This window comes from Nelumbo lutea, chromosome 4, assembly GCF_056320005.1.
Source record: "Nelumbo lutea isolate HS-2025 chromosome 4, American lotus-T2T, whole genome shotgun sequence".
Lineage (NCBI taxonomy): Eukaryota > Viridiplantae > Streptophyta > Magnoliopsida > Proteales > Nelumbonaceae > Nelumbo > Nelumbo lutea.
The window spans coordinates 84,143,116-84,168,803 of record NC_142687.1 but is presented as its reverse complement, the minus strand read 5'-3'; the positions used below and the strand labels follow the sequence as shown (position 1 = coordinate 84,168,803).

Below are 25,688 nucleotides of genomic sequence, written 5' to 3'. Positions count from 1 at the left end.
CCAGAGGCACGTGGGATTAATTGTATCACGATTCATTTTCTTGGGATTTTCGACTGACGTAGTTTCGGTTAGGTTAGTTTCCAGAGAAGGATGTAGAACATAGAGACCATTCTCCAGTTCCCCGCATGCGATGAATTTGTTATTCCGTTCAACAGTAATCATATTACTAAAATAAACAGTATATCCATCAGCACACAGTTTAGAAATAGAAATTAAATTTCTTCTCAAGTTCTGTACATAAAGACAATCTTTAAGTACAAGGACTCCTCTAAAAAACTAATTCTACGGTTCCTATCGCCGCAACTGCAACACTTGCAGTCGTTCCCAAGAAAAGTGTCACTTCGCCATCACTCAATCTTCTGCTAACTTTGAACCCCTACAGTGAGTTACATGCATGAGTTGAAGCCCCGGAGTCAACACACCAGGACACAAAAGTAATTAACATATTAGTTTCTACGACACAAGTTTCGATGTTACCTTTCTTAGATTCTAGGTAGGTAGGACAACTCCTCTTCCAGTGGCCGGTCTGTTTGCAGAAGTGACAGACATCAGATGCCTTGTTCTTCTTCTACTTCTTGGGTTTGGCAGCCTTCTTCCGGGGCTTCTTTGCCTTTCTCTTTTTCTTGCCTGATTTGTTAGCTTCAGCAAGCATAACCACAGGCTCATCATTCTTTAAAAGATCCTCGGCCCTCTGCAACATATTGCTGTGTTCCTGGATGCTAACATTCAGCTTATTCATATTGTAGTTCATAGTGAACGCATTGAAGGAAGAGGGCAAAGAATTCAGGATGGCATCCACTTGCGTGCCAAGATCTAGCCCGGATCCAAGAGCTTCAAGTTCGTTAATGTATCCCATCATCCGAAGACAATGGTCATGAATTTTCTACCCTTTGGACATCTGCGTGGTCATGAACAATTTCAGGACCTTCCGTCGAGTAGAACGGTTCTGCTCTTCATACATTGTTCTTAGATTGTCCAATATGTCCTTGGCTAGTTCGATCTGATCGAACTGCCTTTGTATTGAGTTGTCTAATGAGGCAATGACAAAGCAGTGGGCTAGGGAGCTCTTATCCTCCCAATCTTGGTAGTCCCTCCTACGGGCCTCAGAAGCCCTATCACTCGGACGTTCCAGGGCAGGATTTTTCACCACTTTATCTAACTTTTCAGAACTTAGGACCAGCATAAGATTTCTGTACCAGTCGGCATAGTTTGGGCCCTTAAGCTTGTTATCGTCTAGAAGCTTTGCAAATTGACCGTTTGTCATTTTCTGATAAAACAACAAAAACGTTAGTTCACAACCTTAGTTTGATTCATGTTACCTACATAGATATGGCTTTTAATCTATGTTCCATTCCCATTTATTCATCTCTGAGATTTTCCCTCCCTTCTCAGTGACGGAGACGACGAAATGTCTCTGGAAATGTGGGAAATCACATAGGGTGCGTGAAGCCAACTGTTTCAGCTGTATAACCCCACCACCTTTCTGTGACGGATCATATCCACTCATCAGATGAGTTTCCCTTTGGCCTCTGTCAGACAAGGTTCAGAGTTGTTTTCAAGTAAACCTTTCTGTCCAATGAGTGCACACCCATCATATTCAGGTTACGCCAAGATACCGTGAGAGAGTTCCCATTTTCTGGTGAAGCCCCTCCCACATCGGTCTATGACGCCCCTATCATCTAATGAAACACTCTAACAGATCCAACAGCAAATGGATAGGCCAATTTTATGGTGCGTTTCCTCATTACTGATGGACCCATCATTGTGCTAATGACGGAAGGCCTTTAGAGAGTCCATCAAATGGATCTCCCTATCACACGCACTCATATTTGATTGGAGGGAACAAAATTATGCCCAAACCAGAGTGGCTTCCACTGACTTTCATAAAGTCAGATTTCTGGTGGGCCTCAATCGGCTAGGGGTTCCGTATGCATCCCTTTTTAGGGTTGTGGGGCCCACCAAGTCGAGAGGGGTCATCCAATGACCTTAAGGGACACCGTGGCAATGATGTGCATTCAGCCATGGTGTGTGCAAGAGCCACTAACGAGTTAACATGGGCCAAGTGCTTATGGCCCTTGGTCGCAGTATATCATACATCTAAACATCACATGTAAAGGAAGAATTGATCCAATCAATTAACTGCTGTAAAGCCCATCGAATAGCCCATTTAAAAACCTAAAGCATTAACAATTAATGTTTACTAGGTGTATGGGCTGAATAGCAGTTAGCAGTTCGGCCCATACAGCTTTTCTCACAATAATGGACTTTTGCAGTTTTAACCCTTTAAAACTGGGCTTTACAGGTGGGCCGAATTAATCCCTGTAATTGAACATCAGATTTGGAATAACTAGTGTGAGAAATATGGACTGAAAAACAGCCCCTTTCGAATCTCAGATTCGGTCCAAACAATTTTGGTCCAATCTAGTCCGAAATGGTCCAAAATTGATTTTCAATTCAAGAATTAATTCATGAGAGATTTGAAATTAATAATTTTTGATTTTAGACAATCACAAATCAAAATATGGACTGTTTGTACCACCTGCAAAATAGAGGTTAAACACTAAAGTTACAGTTTCATAAACTGTAAATCGCAGTAGGCGATTTCTCCATCTACGAATCTCTAGCGCCGCCATCTTCTTCCTTCTTCTTTAATCAAGAAAATAAATAAAAACAGAAATTCTATTTCTATTAATTAATTACATTCTTGATCAAATCCTATACATTTAGTCTAGAAAAGTAAAAAAAATTATTTACAGCCGAATAATAATAAAAGGAAGAAAAAAGGGTGCGCAGATTATCTGTGCCAAATCTGCACTGCGATCTCCAGGTTCGAAGAATCCATTAAATCAAAAATAAATAAAGAACAATTCTAAATAAATTTTTGGATTTACCAAAATTAATTTCAGCTCAAACGCACTTAACAAGAAACCATTTCTTGAAAAAAAAAAGAAAGCAATCTGCACAGATCTTGGCAGAACATTTTCCGTTCATCTGCGCAGGGTCAGATCTGATTTTCTTTTGGTTCAAGATTCGAACCTGTGGCTCTGATACCACTGAAAGAATGGTAGGATCCATCTAATGGACGCCAAGAAGGGTGTGGAATGGGGGGCGAATTTCAAAAAAAAAAAAATTTCCTACCTTCTTCCAACTGGGAATCATATTCCGTAAATTTAGAATACATTATTCAAGGATCCTACTTGAATCATAAACAAATCAGATTTGAACCAAAAGGAAACATGGAGGATTATACCTGATCCGGAGAAATAATATCTCCTAAAGTTGGTGTTCACGCCCAAAGAAGAAACCAAGATCCAGTCCTGCTGAAGATGACACAGCTGTGGATGGAATGGAACCAGCAGGGTGCGTCCTACACACTGGATTCTTCACAAGAACCCTCTAAAAACCTTGAACACCGAATCTTTTTGTCTTTCTTGCAAGACTATTGTCAAGAACTGATTTCTTGACTTCCTGTTACTGCAAAGATCCAATCTTCCAACAGGGAGTGGTGGCGGCTGAAGGAGGAGAAGTCCAGGGACGAAGAGGGCAGAACTGTCTCCTCTCTGGAGTCTGTGAGAGATCAAATCTCAGATTGCAGGATGTGTTTCTTGCTTACTCAAACCCCAGTTCGAAATCTGACATTTCTGCTAGGGTTTTCTCCTCTTTCTTCTTGATTAAGAAACCTCCCAATATTTTGGGAGTTATCCCAATCCAAATCAGTATTTGGATAGGGGTTAATCTTAATCCTATCTGCAGATTAAGTTAGTTAACTCCTGATCTTATAAGGAGGTTACCAGATTCAAATCTAATTTGAATTTGGTATCTTAGAGTGGATAAGGTTAAAGACCCAATCCTTTTACTAACATTAATCTCAGATTCACCCCATGAACTGGTGATCATATCGGCCCAGTTCGAAATGGGCCTTTGGCCCATTAAGTGTTCAGTGTTTAACCAGTTTCCAATCTGCTGCCCAGTTGGGCTTCTTTGTATGGCGTGGGACCCAAGCATTGATCTACACACCAGCCACATGGGTTTGGCCCAGCCTTTATTACAAGGCCCAACCGAATTCACTGATAGACTCAATGACCCCCTTGAGCCCATCACATGGACCCTATGGGCCCAACACTTACATTAAGTGGTCCCTGGGCCAAGCCATCTTATAAAAACCCAGGGACTGTGGGCAGGTGCAAGATTAGCCCATCAGGTATTATCCTAAATGGTCTTACACTTAACCTCTCAGCCCTTAATGATCAAGCACTGCCCGACAAGAGAAGACCTCTCCCTCGGCTGCAAGGAACAGTGCCGCACTCTCCACTCACATGGATCCCGGGAATTAAAACCTTTTGCAAATCTTTTGAAACCGTACATATACATATATATATATATATTAATTTTGCAAAACAAAATTCCAACGATTGAAATCAACTGCCGGCAGTTTGGTTTCCATCAGAGAGAGTGCATTCCCGATCATTACCATTGTCCGACAAAGGGGCTAATCCTGTCACTATGACCACTCACTCAGATGAATTCTCAGACTGCCCCAACATGTCCAGGTTTTGACCCCCACTAAGGATCTCACTGATTGACACATCAAAGACAGCCCGATCCGACACCTAGTGATGTGTCATAATCGAGTCTAGGGGTTAGGTGTAACTTTCCAGTTTTGCCCATCTGTATCCAAGGTCTAGGGCAATACTGGAAATCTGGTCCGGTTCAAGGGTTCAAGCAATCCCATACTGCATGTGCCTTGGGTCTTACCCTGATGGCCGAAACAAGCCATCCCAACACTTGGTGGCACATCAGTATCAGCCTTGGTAGGATAAATCTCCCCAGACTTATCCAATGGCTGTGAACATTTAAAACTAACACAAGTTTCTATAAGTGTCCAGTTTTAGGGTCTTACACAGAATTACACCAAACAACATGAATCAAACATGCACTTTAATTTATTTCCACTAAATAATAAAAGTACATCAAATCCGATTGAAGCTAAGGGCATACAAGACTATCTAACACTTATGTCTCTGCACACTTGGAATGTGAACATAGCAGGTACAGCCAAACACACGAAGGGGAATTGGGAAGAGATCCTTGTCTGGATGAAGATGACAGAAGGGGGATTTAAACCGTAAAACCTTGGATGGCATACGGTTTATGAGATAGGTAGTAGTAAGTACAGCAACACCCCAAAATCTTGTGGGAACATGTGAGGCAAACAAAAGGCTCTTTGCAACTTCAACAATATGTCTATTTTTTCTCTCAGCAACTCCATTTTGTTTAGGGGTTTTAACACAGGAGCTTTGATGAATAACCCCCATGTCAGAGAGATACAAGGATAAATTCTTCTCAAAATACTCTTTTGCATTGTCAGATTTGAAAACCTTAATTCTGGTATCAAATTGAGTTAAAACAAGCTCATGAAATTGCCTCACAAGTCTTGGGACTTCATCCCGGGATTTCATTAAGTATATCCAATTGAATCTAGAAAAGTCATCAATAAACAAGATAAAATATCTGTAACCCCCCATAGAGGATAAGTGGTAATGCCCCCACACATCAGAGTGCACAATATGAAAAGGAAAAGATGATATTTTATTGCTCACAGGGTAATTTTTTCTACAATGCTTTGACAACTGATAGGACTCACAATTGAGACTGGACACACTAGCTCCCTTAAACAGTTTTGGAAACAAATGGCTTAAAGCAGAAAAAGGTAAATGACCCAACCGACAATGACTCAACATAATTTGACTAACAGACTCTGGAAAAGTAGAACCAAAAGCAACATTCTTGGGATGATCAAAGCATTGGCCAGGGGTGTCAAGCAGGTATATTCCATTCGCTTCATGGCCACTCCCAATCACCTTCTGAGACTTCAGGTCCTGAAACACACAGTGAGAAGGGAAAAAGGTTACACAACAATTCAATGACTTGGTCAGGCTACTTACAGATAATAAGTTGGTATTTAATTTAGGCACATGAAGAGTGGAAGATAAGAGTAAGGAGTCTGTAGCCTTGACAGTTCCCTTGCCAGAAATAGGGGCAAGAGAACCATAAGCTAAGGTGATTTTGTCACGACTAGGAAGTAAATCATATGAAACAAACAAAGTGGAAAGGTTGGTCATGTGATCAGAAGCACCTGAGTCTATGATCCAAGGGTTTTTGTGATTACCTGAGGTGGATGCATGGTTAGCGGAAGCCCTTACACCTGAGTGAGCAAATGCAATGGTGGCTGGACTTCCAGAAGGGATGGATGATGAAGTTACCCCTTCAAGCTGGCTGATCATCTTTCCAAACTTCTCATATTCAGCTTTCATGGCTGCCAACTGTGCATTGGTAGACTCAACCTCTGTATCTGTGCTTGTGGCTGCATGTGCACTTCCTGTCTTTCTACTATCATTCTTCTTCTGGAATCTGATAGGTACAAGATTGGGATGCAATTTCCAGCACTTGTCCTTTGTGTGTTTCGGCTTCTTACAATATTCACACACTACCTCCTTCCTTATTGTGCCACTGTGAGCTCCTGTAACCCCTTTGGGTTTAATTCCCATATTTGCAAAATGATCATTGATACCGACTCCTTGAACCTGCACTTGCCTCCTACTTTCTTCATTGCTGACCAAAGTATATGTTTGTGACAATGAAACATCTTCCTTGGACAAGATGTTTTGCTTTGTAATGTCGTATTCAGAGTTCAGCCCTGTCAAGAACTCAAAGACCCTATTCTTTTCAACCAATTTCCTGTATGTTTCAGCATCCTTGGGGGTATCCCATGTCACAACCTCTATCAAATCAATCTCTTGCCATAGAGATTTCAGGGTTGAGAAGTATGCTGCAAGTGACTTCTCCCCCTGCCTTAGATTCTTCACATCACTTCTCAGTTTGTAGGCTCTGGCAACATTCAACTTATGGGAGTAAGTTTCTGCAACGCTATCCCAGATTTCTTTAGCCGAGTTCATCCACAGGTAATGTTGGCTAATCTGTGGCTGCATTGAGTTCACAAGCCACCCAATCGCTGTGTAATTCTCCTGCACCCATTTCTCATAGGAGGGATCCTCCTCTGGGGGAGCTTTCTTGCTCCCAGAGATAAACCCCCACTTTCCTCTACTGCAAATATGAATTTTTATGGATTGTGACCAGGCCAAATAATTGGTTCCATCCAATTTAACTGTAGTTACAGCCAATAAGGAATCAATTGTAGTTCCCGAATTATGTCCATATTCAGTAGTGCTCTTGTTCTCAATTTCTGAGTAGTCCATTATGTAACAGCTTCAATTAAGGTTTTGGCAAGCCTTTAAAAGTGATATGACTTCAAAGAACTCAGATTGAGTTGAAATAATAGCAAACACAGCAACACACAAACTTAGTTTAGAACTGACAACCGTGAGAACCAAGTTCGGTGGCAGCACTTTCAAAGAGAAGAAACCCTGGTTTAGCCTTCAAGGAACAATCAACGGGCCTCCAAACAATATGTATTCTTGGTTCCCAACAATAATTTCCCAAGGAGAACAAAAAAAACAGTCCACAGTACCTAAGAGGACCTTTTACAAACACTATGTATGCAACAGTCAACACTTCACTGTTAACAAGCAGAAATCAATTCAAGAACACTTTGTCTAGGTCCAAGAAGCAGCTGAACTAAAGTAGAGGCTTGTACCACTTAATTTAAATCAGTTTTTTCAGCAGTTTGGAATCCCAATAACAGCCAAACAACACTTCTAGAATAACCTAGAAATCAGTCCAGCAACAGTGGGCCGAATGGAGGTGTGCTTTGAATGCTTTAACAGTCCTCCCAAATAACAAAAAATAACTCAGCAAAGAACTGAGAAAACAACTTACAGTATTTCTGGTTTGAACTTCAAACCAGGCCGAACTCTTTGCTCTCTGAGCTAGCTTCGAAATCCCTTTTCTTTGATTTCAAATCAGGCTGAAAAAACTTGCTCTCTGATTCCTCCTGGTCACCGAACCCTTCTTCAAGTGTATAGAAACTTGGGCACCCTCCAATGACCTCCAAGAACCAGGCGAATGACTGTAAACATTCAGCCATAGAACCTCCTCATGCAATTGGCTGAACTAGAACCACATGAGGGACACGCCAAGTAACGACCCGCTCTGATACCAAGTTGAAAAGCAGTCCTAGAAGTATGGGACTGTGCTAGAAAACCAGAAAAACTAACAAGAGAAGATTAGAGAAGATTAGAGAAGAAGAGAGAGAGAGAGAACTGCGGCAAGGAGAGTTAGAGGATGAGGAGTTTGAACTTAACCTCCCTCTAACACTCTAATACTCTTTTATTAAGTTAATCTTTGATAGATTACAGAGAGGCCCTTGAGTGGGTAGAAAAATACAAAAAAAAAGAACACTACAGAGTATGGGCCCAGAATAAGGCCCATAACAGAGAGAAACATAACATAACATGAAGCGACAGTCTATGGGCCATTCGGCCCATCTCCTCTACAGGTATCAGTGCAGGTAGAAGCATTTGGGAGTTAGACCGCCGCCGGAAGATGTCAGCAGTTCGTACAGGTGTCGGTAGCAGTCTATGAAACCAATATAGTTTGATTCGCCTTGATTTTAGAAAAAAATTGGTATGACTCTTGTTATATGAAACTTCTATGATTTTTGGTGGATTTTTCAAGGAAAAAAACGCAGAAATTTCAAATCTGATGTCTAGCCATGTACAACAGGTTTAATGATTTTTTTTCTGCTGTAAAACCTAGACCATTTAGGTCATTTTTCAATTTGGGATTGACGGGAAGTGGTCTTGTAATTTTTTGAGCACTGTGTGATTTTTGGGAGATTTTTTTCTCCCTCTATTTTGCCACCAACCTAGTCTTTTGAGTCTTCCTTTGGTTCTTAAGTGCGGGGTAACGTGTTTTTGGGTCTAGAACCTTGGTTAAATTGTTGGGGGTCCTTTTTGGTTGGTGAAAAGGTGTCTTGTTAGAATATGGAATCATCTTAGGAACGGGGGCACTGTCCACAGAAGAGAGGAATGCATGGAATGAAGGTGAAATGTGATCATAGGACACAAAATTAGAGATAGGATGATTAGTGGTACAAGATCTAACACCCTTTCTCGTAGCAATAGGAACATCAAGATCATTAATGACAGGGGAATCAATATTGAGAGGAATAGGCATATCAATAGGAGCAAGTGTACCTGGCTAATGAGTCGGATCTGCCTCTGGCGAATCCGATGATGTTGGTTGTATAGTATCAAGTTCCACGGCTCTTGAACTCTGTTGGCTTTTATGGTGGCGATGAAAGACATGGAATGGAGGAGGATCGGGTAGAGGAGGTAGTTGAGTTTGAGCCACCTGTTTCTCCTCAACCCTACTCTCCCCTTGAGGACAAGTCAAGAAGAAAGGTTGATTCTTCTTGGCAATAAATCCGATTGAAATATGAGGAAGAAGAAAGAAAGGAAGAAAGAAAGGAAGAAGAAAAGGTTTGGAGCAATGGAACAGTGCTGGCGGTGCCAGTTTCTATTATATTATATTGGGCGGCAGAAATAAGAAGGGAAAAGACTCTTGTGGCCCTGCTGTAAGTGAGTACAATAACAGAAATAACACAAAATAAAAAACGCTTTAACTAGCCAAACAGACCCTAACACAAATAACTAAATTATTTCAACACTCCCCCTCAAGTTGGAGCATCGATGTCAATCATGCCCAACTTGTCACACAAATCATTGTGCCGCACATGATGAAGACCTTTGGTGAAGATATCTGCAAGTTGTTCTTCTGAGCTGACATATGGAGTATACACTTCTCCATTTACAAGTTTCTCTCTAATAAAATTCTTGTCCACTTCAATGTGTTCCATCCTATCATGCAGGATTGGATTAGCAACAATATTGACGGCAGCTTTATTGTCACAGTAGAGTGACGTAGGATTGCCCATTGCAAAACCCAGTTCACTTAACAGATTTCTTATCCACATGATTTGAGCAACCCCATGAGACATCACTCTATATTCTGCTTCAACAGTAGATCTAGCCACCACACTTTGTTTTTTACTTCTCCATGTGACTAGGTTCCCTCCTACAAAGGCACAATACCTACTGATAGACTTTCGATCATCAACTGCTCCTGCCCAATCAACATCAGTATATACTTCCACCTTTAAGTGTCCATGTTTCTGGAACAACAAACCAACTCCGGGAAACTTCTTGAGATATCTAAGGATCCTCTCTGCAACTTCAAAGTGAGTTGTCCTAGGATTGTGCATGAACTGACTAAGGACACCCACTGCATAAGCAATATCAGGCCTAGTCATAGACAAATATAAGAGTCTCCCTACGAATCTCTGGAATTTCTTCACATCTTTCAAAAACTCTCCCTGACTGTCTCCCAACCGATGATTAGATTCAATTGGTGAGTGAATTGGTTTTACCCCCAACTTGCCTGTATTTTCTAGTAAATCTAGTACATATTTCCGTTGGGAAATAAAGATGTCCTTGTGAGAGCGGGCAACTTCAATTCCAAGGAAATAACGTAAGGGGCCTAGATCTTTCACTTTAATTTGAGTGGCTAAGAAATTTTTTAGTCTCCGTATTTCAACCTCCCAACCTCTTGTGGTCACTATGTCATCCACATACACAATTAGAGCTGCAATTTTCCTTTCACCTCTTTTGACAAATAGAGTGTGATCTGACTGGCATTGTTTGAACCCCATCTGTTGAATTGCTAAGTGGAACTTACTAAACCAAGCCCGAGGTGATTGTTTCAACCCATATAAAGATTTTTTTAACCTACACACCTTTTGTTCACTGCCTTTGGCATAAAAACCTTGGGGTTGGGTCATCTACACTTCCTCTTCCAAGTCACCATGCAAGAAAGCATTTTTGATGTCCAATTGGTGAAGTTCCCAGTCAAGATTTTATGCCAATGAAAGAAGAATCCTGATAGATTTCATCTTGGCTACTGGAGCAAAAGTCTCTGCATAGTCCACTCCATATAACTGTGTAAAACCTCTTGCTACCAGTCTATCCTTGTACCTTTCAACAGTTCCATCAGCCTTGTGTTTCACTATGAACACCCACTTGCAACCCACTGGTTCCTTCCCTTCAGGAAGATCCACCAACTCCAAAGTGCCATTTTTGTGTAATGCGTCAATTTCTTCCTACATTGCATCTGTCCATTCAGGTTTAGATAAAGCTTCTGCCACATTCTCAGGAACGGGGACACTGTCCACAAAAGAGAGGAATGCACGAAATGAAGGTGAAATGTGATCATAGGACACAAAATTAGAGATAGGATGATTAGTGGTATAAGATCTAACACCCTTTCTCTTAGCAATAGGAACAGATCATTGATGACAAGGGAATCAACATTGAGAGGAACAGACGTATCAATAGGAGCAAGTGTACCTGGCTGATGAGACGGATCTGCCTCTGGCGAATCCGATGATGTTGGTTGCATAGTGTCAGGTTCCATAGCTCTTGAACTCTGTTGGCTTTTATGGCGACGATGAAAGACCCAAAATGGAGGAGGATCGGGTAAAGGAGGTAGTTGAGTTTGAGCTGTCTGTTTCTCCTCAACCCTACTCTCCCCTTGAGGAGAAACCGAGAAGAAAGGTTGATTCTCAAAGAATGATACATCAATGGAGACATAGTACTTGTGAGAGGTAGGATCATAGCAGCGATACCCCTTTTGAGATAAAGGGTAACTAAGGAAAACACAAGGAATAGCCCGAGGATCAAGCTTACCTTGAGTAGGGGACAGGTTATGGACAAAGCAATGACACCCAAAATCACGCATCGGAATGGTGGACAACAGAGTTGTAGGAAACAGAAGCTGATGTGGGGCCTTATACTCTAGTAGCCGTGATGGCATACGGTTGATGATGTATGTAGCACACAAAATTGCATCCATCCAAAAACGTTTTGGCACATTCATATGAATTAATAAGCCACGAGCTACTTCAAGAAGGTGACGGTTCTTTCGTTTAGCAACACTGTTTTGTTGGGGTGTTCTGGCACAAGAGCTTCGCTGAAGTGACCCACTCGAAGCAAAAAACTCCGTGAGATCACTATGGAAGTATTCCTTCGCATTGTCTGACTAGAAGATATGGATTTCAGTTTGGAACTGAGTGAACACCATGTGTTGAAAGTCTTTCACAATTTTTGGCACTTCATCTCTAGATCGCATAGGGTAAACCCAAGTGTATCTAGAGTAATCATCAATCAAGGTAATGAAGTACTTATGTCCAGCCTCAGTGGGCAGAGTAACAGGGCTCCAAACATCAGAATAAACAATATAAAATTCAGATATTTTATTTCTCAAAGGTAAAGAACTTCTACAATGTTTTCTCAATTGACATGTCTGACACTGTAACTGACTCACTGACAAGGACTCAAACAACTTTGGGAACATAACTTTTAATGACTCAAAAGAAAGATGACCAAGACGACTATGCCATAAATAGGCTTGACTCTCATTGGACAAGTTCATGGACTCTGTAGCCACAAGACTAGCTTTATTCTCCAACACGTTGAGACCATTCACCATGCTTCCTCTACCAACGTCTTCCCCGAGGCCAAATCCTGAAACACATGAAGACGGAAAAAAAAGTGACTAAATAGTTCAAGGAGTGAGTTATACTACTAATGGATAGCAAATTTATAGGTAATTTCAGAACATGCAGTACATTAGAAAGGGCAAGGCCGAGTGGGAGAGGTATGGTGCCTTGGCCAGCTATGGTAGAGAAAGATCCATCGACTAGTTTCACCTTACCTCTCCTAGAGAGAAGGTTATATGTCTAATAAATTTGACTTACTGGTCATGTGGTTTGAGGCTCCGAAGTCAATAACCCAAGGAGAATCAGTGGTATGAGTTGACACATGGAAGGCAGTGGCAGCATTACCTGATGTAGGACCATAATCCATCTGGCGGAGAGTCCTACCATACAATTCCAAATGGTCACGAAAGGAGTTGATAATTTCTTCCTTAGGGTCAGAACTGGGATGCCTCTCCTGAGTTACCAATGGACTAGTCTCTGGAGACGCCATATTAGCTAAGTTATACTTTTTTTGATTTTGTTGACTTGGTTTCTTGCCCTGATCAGGTGTTGGCTTCTTACCCAAATCCTGTGCCCGTTTAGGTTTTCCATGGAGATCCCAACATGTATCTCTAGTGTGTCTTGTCTTCTGGCAGTGAGTGCACCAAAGTTTACTCTTATCATCTGTTTTTTTCTGAGAGTCACCTTTCTTAAAAGCACCTCCGACATTTCTATCTGAATTTCCCCGGACAGTTAAGGGCAACAAACTCCCCCTCTGCACAATTCATCACCCTTCTTCTACTTTCTTTTGACTGCACTAAGGCATACACCTCCTGAATTGATGGCAAGTCTTTACTACCCAAGATCTGCACCCTGATGGACTCATATGAAGGATTCAGCCCTAGGAGGAAGGCAAAGACCCGTTGCTGAGATACAAGTGACTTATATGCCTTTGCATCTTCATCACACTTCCAATTACATTCCGGTAGTGATCAAGTTCTTTCCATATTGATGTCAAATCAGAATAGTACATCGAGAGACTCCTCTCCCCCTGCTTGCAAGTAGAGGATTCAGCTTGCAGTTGGTATATCTTGGCATAGTGTCTCTGCTCTGAATAGGTGGACTTTGCTTGTTCCCATATCTCACAAGCAGTTTCAGTGCACATAAATGTCTTTCTTACCTATGGCAGCATGGAAACCAAGAGCCATGACATCACCTTACTATTCTCTTGGTTCCACCTATCATATTCAGCACTTCCGTTCTTCTGTTCCTTCACTCTCCCATTGATGTATCCTATTTTCCCCCTAGCAGTGATGTAGAGTTTTATTCCCCTAGACCACTCAAGGTAGTTCAGACCATCAAAGGGAATAACAGCCATGGGAAAATTCATATCCATTCCCCCACTCACTCCACTGTGGCTCCCTGAAATCTCTGAAGTAGCAGAATTCTCAGACGACATGGTAAACGCAGAGTTTTTTGATCTAAACTCTCAACGTAGGATCCCTCCTTATATCGACAAAAACTCCACACACAACAATTCAGTTCTGGACTTAATCTGAGCACAAAAAGACAACACCAATTTCCAAAGAAGAACTGTGATGAGACTGATTTTCAGGTCTGCATGAAGAACAGCCCCAGCCTACTGGTTTTCCAGTAAGTTCTATAGCATTAATCAATAAGAGAGATCCTAACACACATGAAATCAGACTAACGAGCAGAGAAAACAGGTCATTTGAGACCTACCATCACCTTTTCACAGGTACAGGATCACGTGATCCAACAAATAAAAGAGGTATAACCCTAAAGTCTGCCGACATTCTGTGGTTTGGATTCATTTGTTCTCCACTTGGTACATGACCAAGGAAAGAAATAAAAGGAAAAAAAACGTTAGGGTTGTATCAATTGCGGATCTGATTTGATCAGCCCATATTCAATCCTCTGTTTTGCCTAGATTCAACAACTTGAAGAGAAAACTTGGTCGCCCAGATTCAATAGCCTTGCTCTGATACCATCTTGGCAATAAATCCGATTAAAAAATGAGGAAGAAGAGAAGAGAAAGGAAGAAGAGAGAAGAGAAGAAGAAAGAAAGGAAGAAGAAAAGGTTTGGAGCAATGGAACAGTGCTAGCGGTGCCAGGTTCTATCATATTATATAGGGTGACAAAAATAAAAAGGGAAACGACACCTGTGCCCCTATTGTGAGTGAAGTACAATAACATAAAATAAGAAAAAAAACTTCAACTAGACAAACAAACCCTAACACAAATAACTAAATTATTTCAACAACTAGCAAACATTGCATTGCAGAGAAGGTCGATGATGTTATTTGTGAGTACTGCAAGAAGCCAAGACACTAAAGAAAGGTGTTGGAAGCTCAATCCTCATCTAAAACCGAAGAAGTACAAAACCAGGAAGAAGAGCAATGCTCACTTGGCTACAGTTGGTAATGATGCTTAGTCCTCGAATGTGCTTGACTTTGTTGATGTGATGGACAAACTCAAGAATATATTGTTGCAGCTAGAGAAGGGTGGTACATCCTCCTTATCTGGTTTTGGACTTAGTAATTTATCTAGTTCATATGCCAAGACAGGTACTGCACTTGCTTGTTCCACCTCCTTTAGCCTACGGATTGTAGACTCTGGGGCCAGTGCCCATATGAATGGTATGCCTTCACATTTTACCTCATATAAGTTAACCCCGGGGAAGGGCAAGATTACTGTTGCAGGTGGATCTCAGACCCCAATCTCGGGTGAGGGTGAAGTTAGAATCACTAATAACCTTTCTCTTGACTCTATTCTACATGTGCCCCAGCTACAAAAAAATTTATTGTTTGTTAGTTCTTTAACAAAATCTCACAATTGCTCCGTGACATTTTTTCCCACTCATTGTGTTTTTCAGGACCGGAGCACGGGGAAGACGATTGGAAGTGGGCATGAAGTGGATGGAGTCTATCTCCTGGATGAACCTTCAGAGCATGGATTGTGAAGCCAAATTGAGTCTTGTTCCAATGAGAAAATGAGTTCTGAAATTATGGCATTGTCACCTTGGCCATATGTCTGTCAATTCTATCAAGCTTTTGTTTCCAAACTTGTTTGATTTTGTGTCAAATCGAATTTTGAATGTAAAGTTTGTCATTTATCCAAACAATGTAGAAACACATATTTTGCAAGCAGCAAAAGAAGTAATGTTGCTTTCCATTTGATCCATACTGATGTTTGGGGCCCATATGCTATCCCCTGCATGGGGGGGGGGTACAAATATTTCATTCTCTTCATTGATGACTACAGTCGGTATACATGGCTTTATTTGATGAAAAGTAGAGATGAATTTCTTATGATTGTTCAAAACTTCATGAATATGGTCGAGACACAGTTTGAGAAAAGAATTAAGATAATAAGATCTGACAATGCCAAGGAATATTTGAACATCACTTGCATAGATTTCTTGAAGACAGGGGCACTATTCACCAAAGTTCATGTAGTACTCCACAACAAAATGGGGTGGCTGAAAGTAAAAAACAGGCATGTTTTTGAAGTTGCTCGAGGCTTATTGTTCCAAACTCATGTTCCAACTCGTTTCTGGGGTGATGCTATTGAGACAGTTGTATATCTCATTAACAAATTCCCATCAAGGGTCCTTAACCTACATTCTCCTCATCAACTACTCTTCCCTGATGAACCTCATTTTAATCTACCTCTTATGGTCTTTGGTTGTGTTTGTTTTGTTCATGATATGAGTCCTTCCCGGCACAAGTTTGATCCTAAATCTGTTAAGTGTATATTCCTTGGTTACTCTCTAGTTCAGAAAGGCTATAGATGCCTTGATGCTCTCTTTGGAAAGAGATATGTCTATAAGGATGTTACCTTTTTGGAATCCTCTTCCTTTTTCCAGTCATCTCGTCCTTCTCTTTAGGGGAGAATGCAAGTGAAGATCGAACTCCCTTGTCTTTCCTGTTCCTGCCTCTCTTCCTCCCTCTCTTCCTACCTTTATTCCTTTTCCTCCTCTTCCTTCTCCTATGTATTGACCTCGGTCCTGGTAGCAGTTTTTCATCAGGCACAGTAAGAGGGTGGCTCCTGAAGCAGAATGCCCATCACAATTTGATTCCCCCAACTCAGGTAATCTTGAGCCTCCTGACAGTCCTATTATTGATTATGACCTTGATTTTCCTATTGCCATTTGAAAAGGGAAGAGGACATGTAGCAAGTATCCTATCACTAACTATGTGTCTTATGATGCTCTCTCCCCTTACTATTGTGCCTATATTTTTGCTATCTATTTTGTTTCCATCCCTCATAGTGTTACAGAGGCAATGCAATGTTCCAATTGGAAGGAAGTTATGAACCAAGAAATGGAGGTCTTAATAAAGAACCAAACTTGGGTGGTTGTTCCTTGCCCTAAAGATAAGATTCCTATTGGGTGTAAGTGGGTTTATACTGTTAAGCATAAGGCAGATGGCTCAATTGAAAGATACAAAGCTTGGTATTATGATTCGGCTTGCCCTTGAGTTTTGTTAGTCTGATAACAGCCAGGGAGAGAGAAGAAGAAAGAAGAAAGAAAGAGAGAGGGAAAGTAGGAGAAAAGGAGAAAAGAAAAGTCAGGTTTGAATGAGAAAAAAATCACCTCTCCCATTCGACCAGATATGTTTTATATTACTAACATAATGGAAAAGACACATGTGCCCCTACTTAAGTGAGGGACACTAGTCTAACATAATATTACACATCAACAACTTCAATATAAGTATAAAGACAGAATTACCCCTACATACTCGACACTAACACTCCCCCTCAAGCTGGTGAGTATATATCATATAATCCCATCTTGTTACATATGTAGTCCACTCTTCTCCGACTCAACCCTTTAGTAAATAAGTCTGCCCACTAGTTCCCTGTGTTAACATATGCAGTGTCTATCACTCTATTTAGCACATTCTCTCTCACAAAGTGATAGTCAATCTCTATGTGCTTGGTTCTTTCATGAAACACTGGATTAGAAGAAACATGAACTGCAGCCTGATTGTCATAGTAGAGCTTCATTGGAGTGTTAACATTGTATCATATCTTCTGTAGAAGGTTCCTTAGCCACACTAATTCACAAGTAGTATGTGCCATAGCTCTATATTATGCCTTTGCACTGCTTCTCGCCACGACTGTCTGCTTACTTTTCCATATCACTAGATTACCCCCAAGAAAAGTGCAATAGTTTGTGGTAAATCTCCTATCAGACATAGAATCGGCCCAATCAGCACCAGTATATCCTTCTATTTCAAGTTTTCCGCCACTTTTGTATATCAAACCACGACTAGGAGCCCCTTTTAAATACATCACAATTCTTAGAACTACATCCCAATGAGGAACTAGAGGTCTCTGCATGAACTGACTTACCACACTAACCACAAATGAAATATCTGGCCGAATAATGGTTAGGTAGTTCAGTTTACCTACAAGTCGCCAGTATCTATCATGGTCTTCAAACACTTCACCCATATCACTGCTCAACTTAGTATTTGTTTCCATAGGTGTTTTAGTTGGTTTAGCATCTAACAAACCTATTTCCTCCAGAAAATCAAGCACATATTTCCTCTGACACAAATTAATACCATGCTTAGACCTTGCTACTTCTATGCCCAAGAAATATTTCAATTTACCAAGGTCCTTTGTTTGAAAATTTTCCTGCAAAAAAGTCTTCAACCTGTCAATGCCCATTTTATCATTCCCGGTAATAACAATATCATCTACATATACCACCAATAGGATTTTTCCTGCCTGAGAGTCATGACTGAAGATTGAATGATCAACTTGGCATTGTTTCATACCGAACTTCTTTACCACCTCACTGAACCTACCAAACCATGCTCGAGGAGATTGTTTAAGCCCATAAATAGCCTTCTTTAGTCTGCATACCTTACCATCCTCCCCTTGAGCAACAAATCCCGGTGGTATGCTCCATATAGACCTCCTTGAGCAAATCACCATGCAAGAAAGCATTCTTGATATCAAGTTGATAGAGGGGCCAATCATACATAGCAGCAAGAGAGATAACAAAATGAACCGAACCTATCTTAGCAACTGGGGAGAAGGTATCTGTGTAGTCAATACCATAGGTTTGGGAGTACCCTTTTGCAACCAATCTAGCTTTCAGTCGCTCTACACTACCATCAGGTAAATACTTAACGGTATAAACCCACTTATAACCGACAACCTGCTTCTCATGATGAGGAGTGGTGAGGTCCCAAGTATGATTATGAGTTAGAGCTGAGAGTTCTTCTTCCATTGCACGACACCATCCTGGAGAGGCAAGGGCTTCCTGGACATCCTTAGGGACAACAATAGAGGATAACAAAGAGATAAACTGGTGATGGGAAGCGGAAAGGTGAGTGAGTGAAACATAATTAGAAATATGATGAATGGTACAAGTGTGTTTACCTTTCCGCAAGGTAATGGGAAGAACTTAGCAACCGATACATGTGGGCAATGTTTATACACTTGAAGGATAGGTGGTTGTTCAACAAGTGGTGGCACTGGAGGCAAGGACTTGGTCACAGTTGGAACAAGATGAACAGAATCCGCAACTGGAAGAGGAAGAGGTGATGAGGAGGAAGAAACATCACCGAACCCCAAGAAAAACGGAGTAGACTCAAAGAAGTTAACATTAGCACACACAAAGGAACATCGAGAACTAGGATGATAACACTTGTTTTCACTGTAGCTACTGTAGCTACTATAGCTACAGTAGTCCGAACCAGTAAGGAGAAGAGGAAAGAGAAGAGAAGAAGAGGATGAAAGAACTGTCGAACTTGATAGCTAAACCCTATCAGTCGACCTCTTAATAGTGATTAGGCTTCTAATTAAATGTACAAGGACTAAACTGCCCCTACTTAAGTATGGGATAGAGAACCTCTAACAAGACTGCCACATAAGCTCATAACTTAACCAAGGTGAGATGACTAATCTACCCTTATTCGGCTAACTCTAACACTCCCCCTCAACCTGGAGAATATATATCATATAATCCCAGCTTGTTACATATATAGTTCACTCTCCCTGAACTTAAGGCTTTTGTAAACAAATCTGCCCACTGATCACCTGAGCTTACATGTTCTGTGCTTATCTCTCTAGTAAGAACCTTCTCCCTCACAAAGTGGCAATCAATCTCTATGTGCTTTGTTCTCTCATGAAAAACAGGGTTGGATGAGATATGGAGCGCAGCTTGATTGTCACAGTACAAATTCATAGGTTTATCCATGTGGAACCCGATTTCTTGTAGGAGATTCCTCAACCACACTAATTCACATGTAGTGTGTGCCATGGCTCTGTACTCGGCTTCAGCACTGCTTCTAGCCACAACCGTCTGCTTTTTTACTCTTCCACGTCACAAGATTTCCTCCAAGAAATGTGCAGTAACCTGTAGTAGATCTTCTATCAGACACAGAGCCCGCCCAATCTGCATCCGTGTACCCAACTACTTCAAGTTTTCCTCCTGGTTTATACAATAGCCCACGACCTGGAGCTCCCTTCAAATATCTTACAATTCTAAGAACTGCATCCCAGTGAGATATACGAGGGTTCTGCATAAATTGGCTCACCACACTGACTGCAAAGGAGATGTCTGGTCTCGTGATAGTCAAATAGTTCAGCTTCCCCACTAGTTGTCTATACCTTCCAGGATCATCAAATATTCCCCCTGTATCACCGCTCAACTTAACATTTGGTTCCATAGGAGTCTCAGCCGGTTTTGCACCTAACAGTCCTGTTTCGTCCAATAGATCGAGAACATATTTTCTTTGGCATATTCCCATATGTCCTTAGCTGTATCTAAGAACATGAAGTTGGCACTTATTTTGGGTTCCATACTGTTCCATAGCCATGTCATGATTTGAGCATCCTCCTGTTCCCAATCATCAAACCCTGGAGAGTCAGCCGGTGGTTTATCTTCTTTCACATGTTTCACTTTTCTCTTTGCCTTGAGAAAAACTTCCACCGACTTGGCCCATGGAACATAGTTCTCACCATTCAGTTTAATTGAGGTCATCTGTACACCTAGATAGTCAGAGGAAACCACCACACTAGGTTTCTGATCACTACAGCCATCTCCCATTGCTGCCATGATACTCTTTCAATGCTGCCTCTAATCTGAATTCCCAATCACCAACTAAGTGCTACTGTCAAGAGTTTGATGTTCCAGAACCTACAGCAGTCCCTAAACACAATGATAGATACACACGCCTTTGTTCTTATCCACACCACTACTGATTTCACAAAAAAAACACAGACTACACCGACATTAACTCAGCACTTACTAACCACATGTAAGCTCATTTACAACTACTCAACAAAAACTCAACTAGCTGTCACACCACTACTGCTGTCAAGAGTTTGTTTATTACAAGCACCACCACAACTACTCAACAAAAACTCAACTAGCTGTCACACCACTACTGCTGTCAAGAGTTCGTGCATTACAAGCACCACCACACAGCCATAGCTGTCACACACAATACAGACCTGCTTTAACGCTTTTAAGAGGGCACCACAAGACCAACAAAAAAAAAAAACTCAACTAGTACCATTGCATTACACCTTGCACCATTCGGCCACCTACAGTAGCAGCCCTTACACCATTTGGTCACTGTAAACACAGCCTGTTCTTGAAATTTTTCCAAGAACCAGGGCAACAACCAACTTAGTTTTCTAGGTTCTGATCAGTCCTCTCAAGTTCTTGAAGATTTTCAACCTAGAAATACCAACCATTCACTGCTGAAGTTGTTTTCTTAGGAAAGAAGGTTCTGTGCACCAGAAAAGAACTGTGATGTTTCAGGCCTGGGACGAATTACTTTTCTCCATTGACAGCCCAGAGAAGAAAAGGAGAGAACTGAAGCACGAACTGAAGTTGTCACGAACTGAAACAGGTCACGAACTGAAGTTGTCACGCTCTGATACCATGTTTTCACTGTAGCTACAGTAGCTACTATAGCTACAGTAGTCCGAACCAGTAAGGAGAAGAGGTAAGAGAAGAGAAGAAGAAGATGAAAGAACTGTCGAACTTGATAGCTAAACACTATCAGTCGACCTCTTAATAGTGATTAGGCTTCTAATTAAAGTACAAGGACTAAATTGCCCCTACTTAAGTATGGGACAGAGAACCTCTAATAAGACTGCCACATAAGCTCATAACTTAACCAAGGTGAGATGACTAATCTACCCTTATTCGGCGGATGTGGAACCATTACCTCAGTTTTGTATGTCCCTAAATTTCCAAGGTTAATGGTTCCACATCCTCCATTTGTGGAACCATTAGTAGGGGCATTACCCTTGCTAATCGTGATTAGGCTTCTAATTAAATGTACAAGGACTAAACTGCCCCTACTTAAGTATGGGACAGAGAACCTCTAATAAGACTGCCATTAAGTGCATCTTCCTTGGCTATTCCTCTAAAGAACCATTAAGTGCATCTTCCTTGGCTATTCCCGGACCCAAAAAGGGTTCATACTTAAGTAGGGTTATACAAAACTGAGGATAAAGATAAGGGGGTCATGTTAGCATTGCCAACTCCACAAATGGAGGATGTGGAACCATTAGCAAGGGTAATAGATTGTGATGTTGAGCAATGAGAGAGGGAAGAAAACACACATCTGGAGTTCCAGTCATGTGATCGGAGGCTCCAGAGTCAATAATCTAGGGATTGGGTGTGGATGCCAAACAAGCTCTACCTGAGTGTGCGAGAGTAGTTGTGTTCTGCTGAGATGTGGACTGGACAAACCTCTCATACTCATCACGGGGAACACTCACCATCTCCTTCCCAGGAACATCTATGGATGTAGGAGGCATCTGATCAGCTGAATGACTCTTCTGTCTGAAACTGCTGTCACTAGTCATGGCATGATTGGCCCAAGTTGAGGGTGGACCATGCAAGTCATAGCAGTAATTAATGGTATATCCATCCATACCACAATGAGTACACCTCCTCGGACCTGAACCACATTCTCTACCACGGGTTCTCCCTGAATCTCTACCTCTAGTACAACCACCACCACGGTTATATGTAGGTCCACCACCACTACTCCGGCCATATACCGGACCACTGCTACCACTACGGCCAAACTGAGCTCCCCGAGCTCTACCTCTCACATCACGGCCCCTCGATACTGCAAAGGCTGATCTATCAGAAACATTAGAGTTCTCCGTAGATCCAATGGAAATCCTCCGAAGTCGAGCAAACACCTCTTCTAAAGAAGAGAGAGCTGACCCTCCTAGTATCTGAGCCTGCACTGGTTCATACTCAGATTTCAGCCCCACCAAAAATCGAGTCACATCAAGCTGTTCTATCTGTTGTTGCTGAATTTTGACATCAGAAGTGAGGGGATGATAAACATTCAACTCGTTATGAATGCTTCTCATACTAGCATAGTACTCCTCAAGATTCTAATTTCCCTATTGCAAATTAAAGTATTCTTGATACAACTGATATACTCTGGTTGTATTGTCTTGACTAGAATACAACTTCTTATTTTGGCCCCACACATCTTTGGTAGTGTCAAGAAACATGAAATTTACACTAATTTTGTGTTCCATACTGTTCCATAACCACATGATAATCTGTGCATCCTCTTGTTCCCAGTCTTTATACTCATGAGAATCAGTGGAGGGTTTTTCCTCCCTAATGTGTTTCACCTTCTTCTTTGCCTTCAAAAAAACTTCTATAGATTTAGCCCAAGGTACATAATTCTCTCCATTCAGTTTAATGGAGGTCATTTGAACATTCAGGTAGTCAGTAGGTATCATCACATTAGATTTTCTATGGCACACTGCACACTAGACCACACCACACACTGATCACATAGGTTTCAGCACTTGTTATTGATGAAGATTGCACTCTTTACACCACAATCCCTACCCCACAACCACCTGAAATCTCACCACACTATATGAGGACCACTCCCCCTTCGAATCACACTAAAAATAGCATAAACCCTAAGACACTACAATCTGAAATCCCACCATATGATCTGAGACATACTTCTTTTTTGATTCATAACATAAAGATGCATAGAAATCTCTTACCTCATCACTCGAAAATCAAACCACACAAGACACCCACTGCACCATACGAATCAGCCCTCTTCTCTTCATCGATTAGGGGAGGGCTTCTTAGAAACCACAACATCCGACCACGAACAACACAACTGGAGGCATAGAGACCTCCAAGGGAAGAGGGTGACCACTCCTTTTCAGCCCTTTCCTTTATCTCCAACCAATGGTAGAGAAATCAAGAGAAAACCCTAGACAGGGTGCATGGAAAGCAAAAATCTGGGCAGATCCGAGTTGCTTAGTTGAGCTCTGATACCATATTATGATTCAGCCTGCCCTCGAGTTCTATTAGTCTGATAACAGCCAAGGAGAGAGAAGAAGAAAGAAGAAAGAAAGAGAGAGAGAAAGGAGAGAAGAAAAGTCTGGTTCGAATGAGAGAAAAATCACCTCTCCCATTTGGCCAGATATGTTTTATATTACTAACATAATGGAAAAGACACATGTGACCCTACTTAAGTGAGGGGCACTAGTTCTAACATAATATTACACATCAGCAACCTCAACATAAGTATAAAGACAGAAATAACCCTACATACTCGACACTAACACTCGATTTGTAGCCAAAGGATACACTCAGACTTATGACATTGATTATCTGGAAACCTTTGCTCCAATTGCTATAATGAACTCTATTCATGTGATCATGTCTCTTGCCACCCATTACTCGTGACCTTTATATCAAATGGATGTAAAGAATGCCTTCCTTAATGGGGACTTACAAGAGGAAGTGTATATGGACTTACCGCCTGGGGAAAGTTTCCTAACAGTGATGGAAAAGTGTGCTGCTTGAAGAAGTCTTTGTATGGGCTAAAATAGTCTCCAAGAGCATGGTGTAATAGGTTCAGAAGTGCCATCTTAAAGATTAGTTTTTCTCAATCTCAGGCTGACCACATCTTATTTATTAGAAGAGTTGATGGTAGAGTAACAATGTTGATAGTATATGTTGATGACATTGTTGTGACAAGTGATAATATCACAGGTATCTCTCAGTTAAAGTCATTCCTTGCTTCTGAATTTGAGATTAAGGACCTTGGTGATCTCTGATACTTTCTTGGCATTGAAGTTGCAAGATTCAAGAAGCTGATTTTTCTGTCACAAAGGAAATATGTACTTGATTTGCTTCATGAGGTTGGAAAATTAGGGTGTAAGCCTGTAGAAACTCTAATCGATCCCAACCACAAGTTGAACTCTACTGAAGGAGAAGTTCTTCCAGACAAGGGGGTATATCAGAGATTGGTGTAATGCCTTATGTATCTTCGTTTGACTAGACCTGACATTTCCTATGCTATTGGAGTGGTTAGCCATTATATGCATGAACCTAGGACATCTCATATGCAGGCAGTTAGCAGAATTTTAGCCTACTTGAAAGGATGCCCTATCAAGGGGATGTTGTATTCCAACCACGGCCATCTAAAGATTGAGACTTACACAGATGCTGTTTTTCTTCTCTCACAATCCTGTCCAACATGATCGTACAAAGCATATTGAGGTGGATAGACACTTTATTAGAGAAAGAATTGCTAGCGGAGAGATTTGCCTTCCTTTTGTAAGCTCAGAAGACCAACTAGCTGATTGCCTCACTAAAGGTGTTCACCATCCAAAGTTTGCTAAGAACCTTGCCAAGCTGGGCATGATTGACATATATGATCAGCCTGAGGGGGAGTGTTGAGAATGGTTAGATAAGGGTGTTTCTGGTCATTTTCTCCTTTCTGATACTCTCTCTGTATTTGGGCACCCAGATAGGGGCCTTCTTGTAATTATTAATTTTCAATTATAAAATGAACTTTTGTGGGTGTGAATAGTGAACTTCACACACCTCTCAACACTTTCCTTTCTTCTTCTTCTTTTCTTCTCTTCTTTCTCTCTCTTGAAACCCTAGTTTCTGCAACTCATACTTAACTCAGAAATATTGTGGTTTCATTCAAAATATTTTCTACGTAACACTGAAATAAAGTAAAAAAGGCGAGACTGTCCCATGACATTGATACATACATCAACAGTATATAACAGACTTGACTCAGAAATGCTGTGGGTTCATTCAAAATGTTTTCTTCATAACAGTGAATAATTTCATTAGCTTTTCTGTTCTCATGACAATATGATTTTCTGT

At 41.2% G+C, this 25,688-nt stretch overlaps 1 protein-coding gene across 4 annotated transcripts in view; it reads left to right on the top strand.

Annotated features, from left to right (window-relative positions):
* The window catches only part of LOC148861423 (phospholipase D zeta 1-like), a 175,006-nt gene that overhangs the window by 33,172 nt on the left and 116,146 nt on the right, over window positions 1-25,688 (top strand). The gene's annotated exons all lie outside the window — the stretch shown is intronic.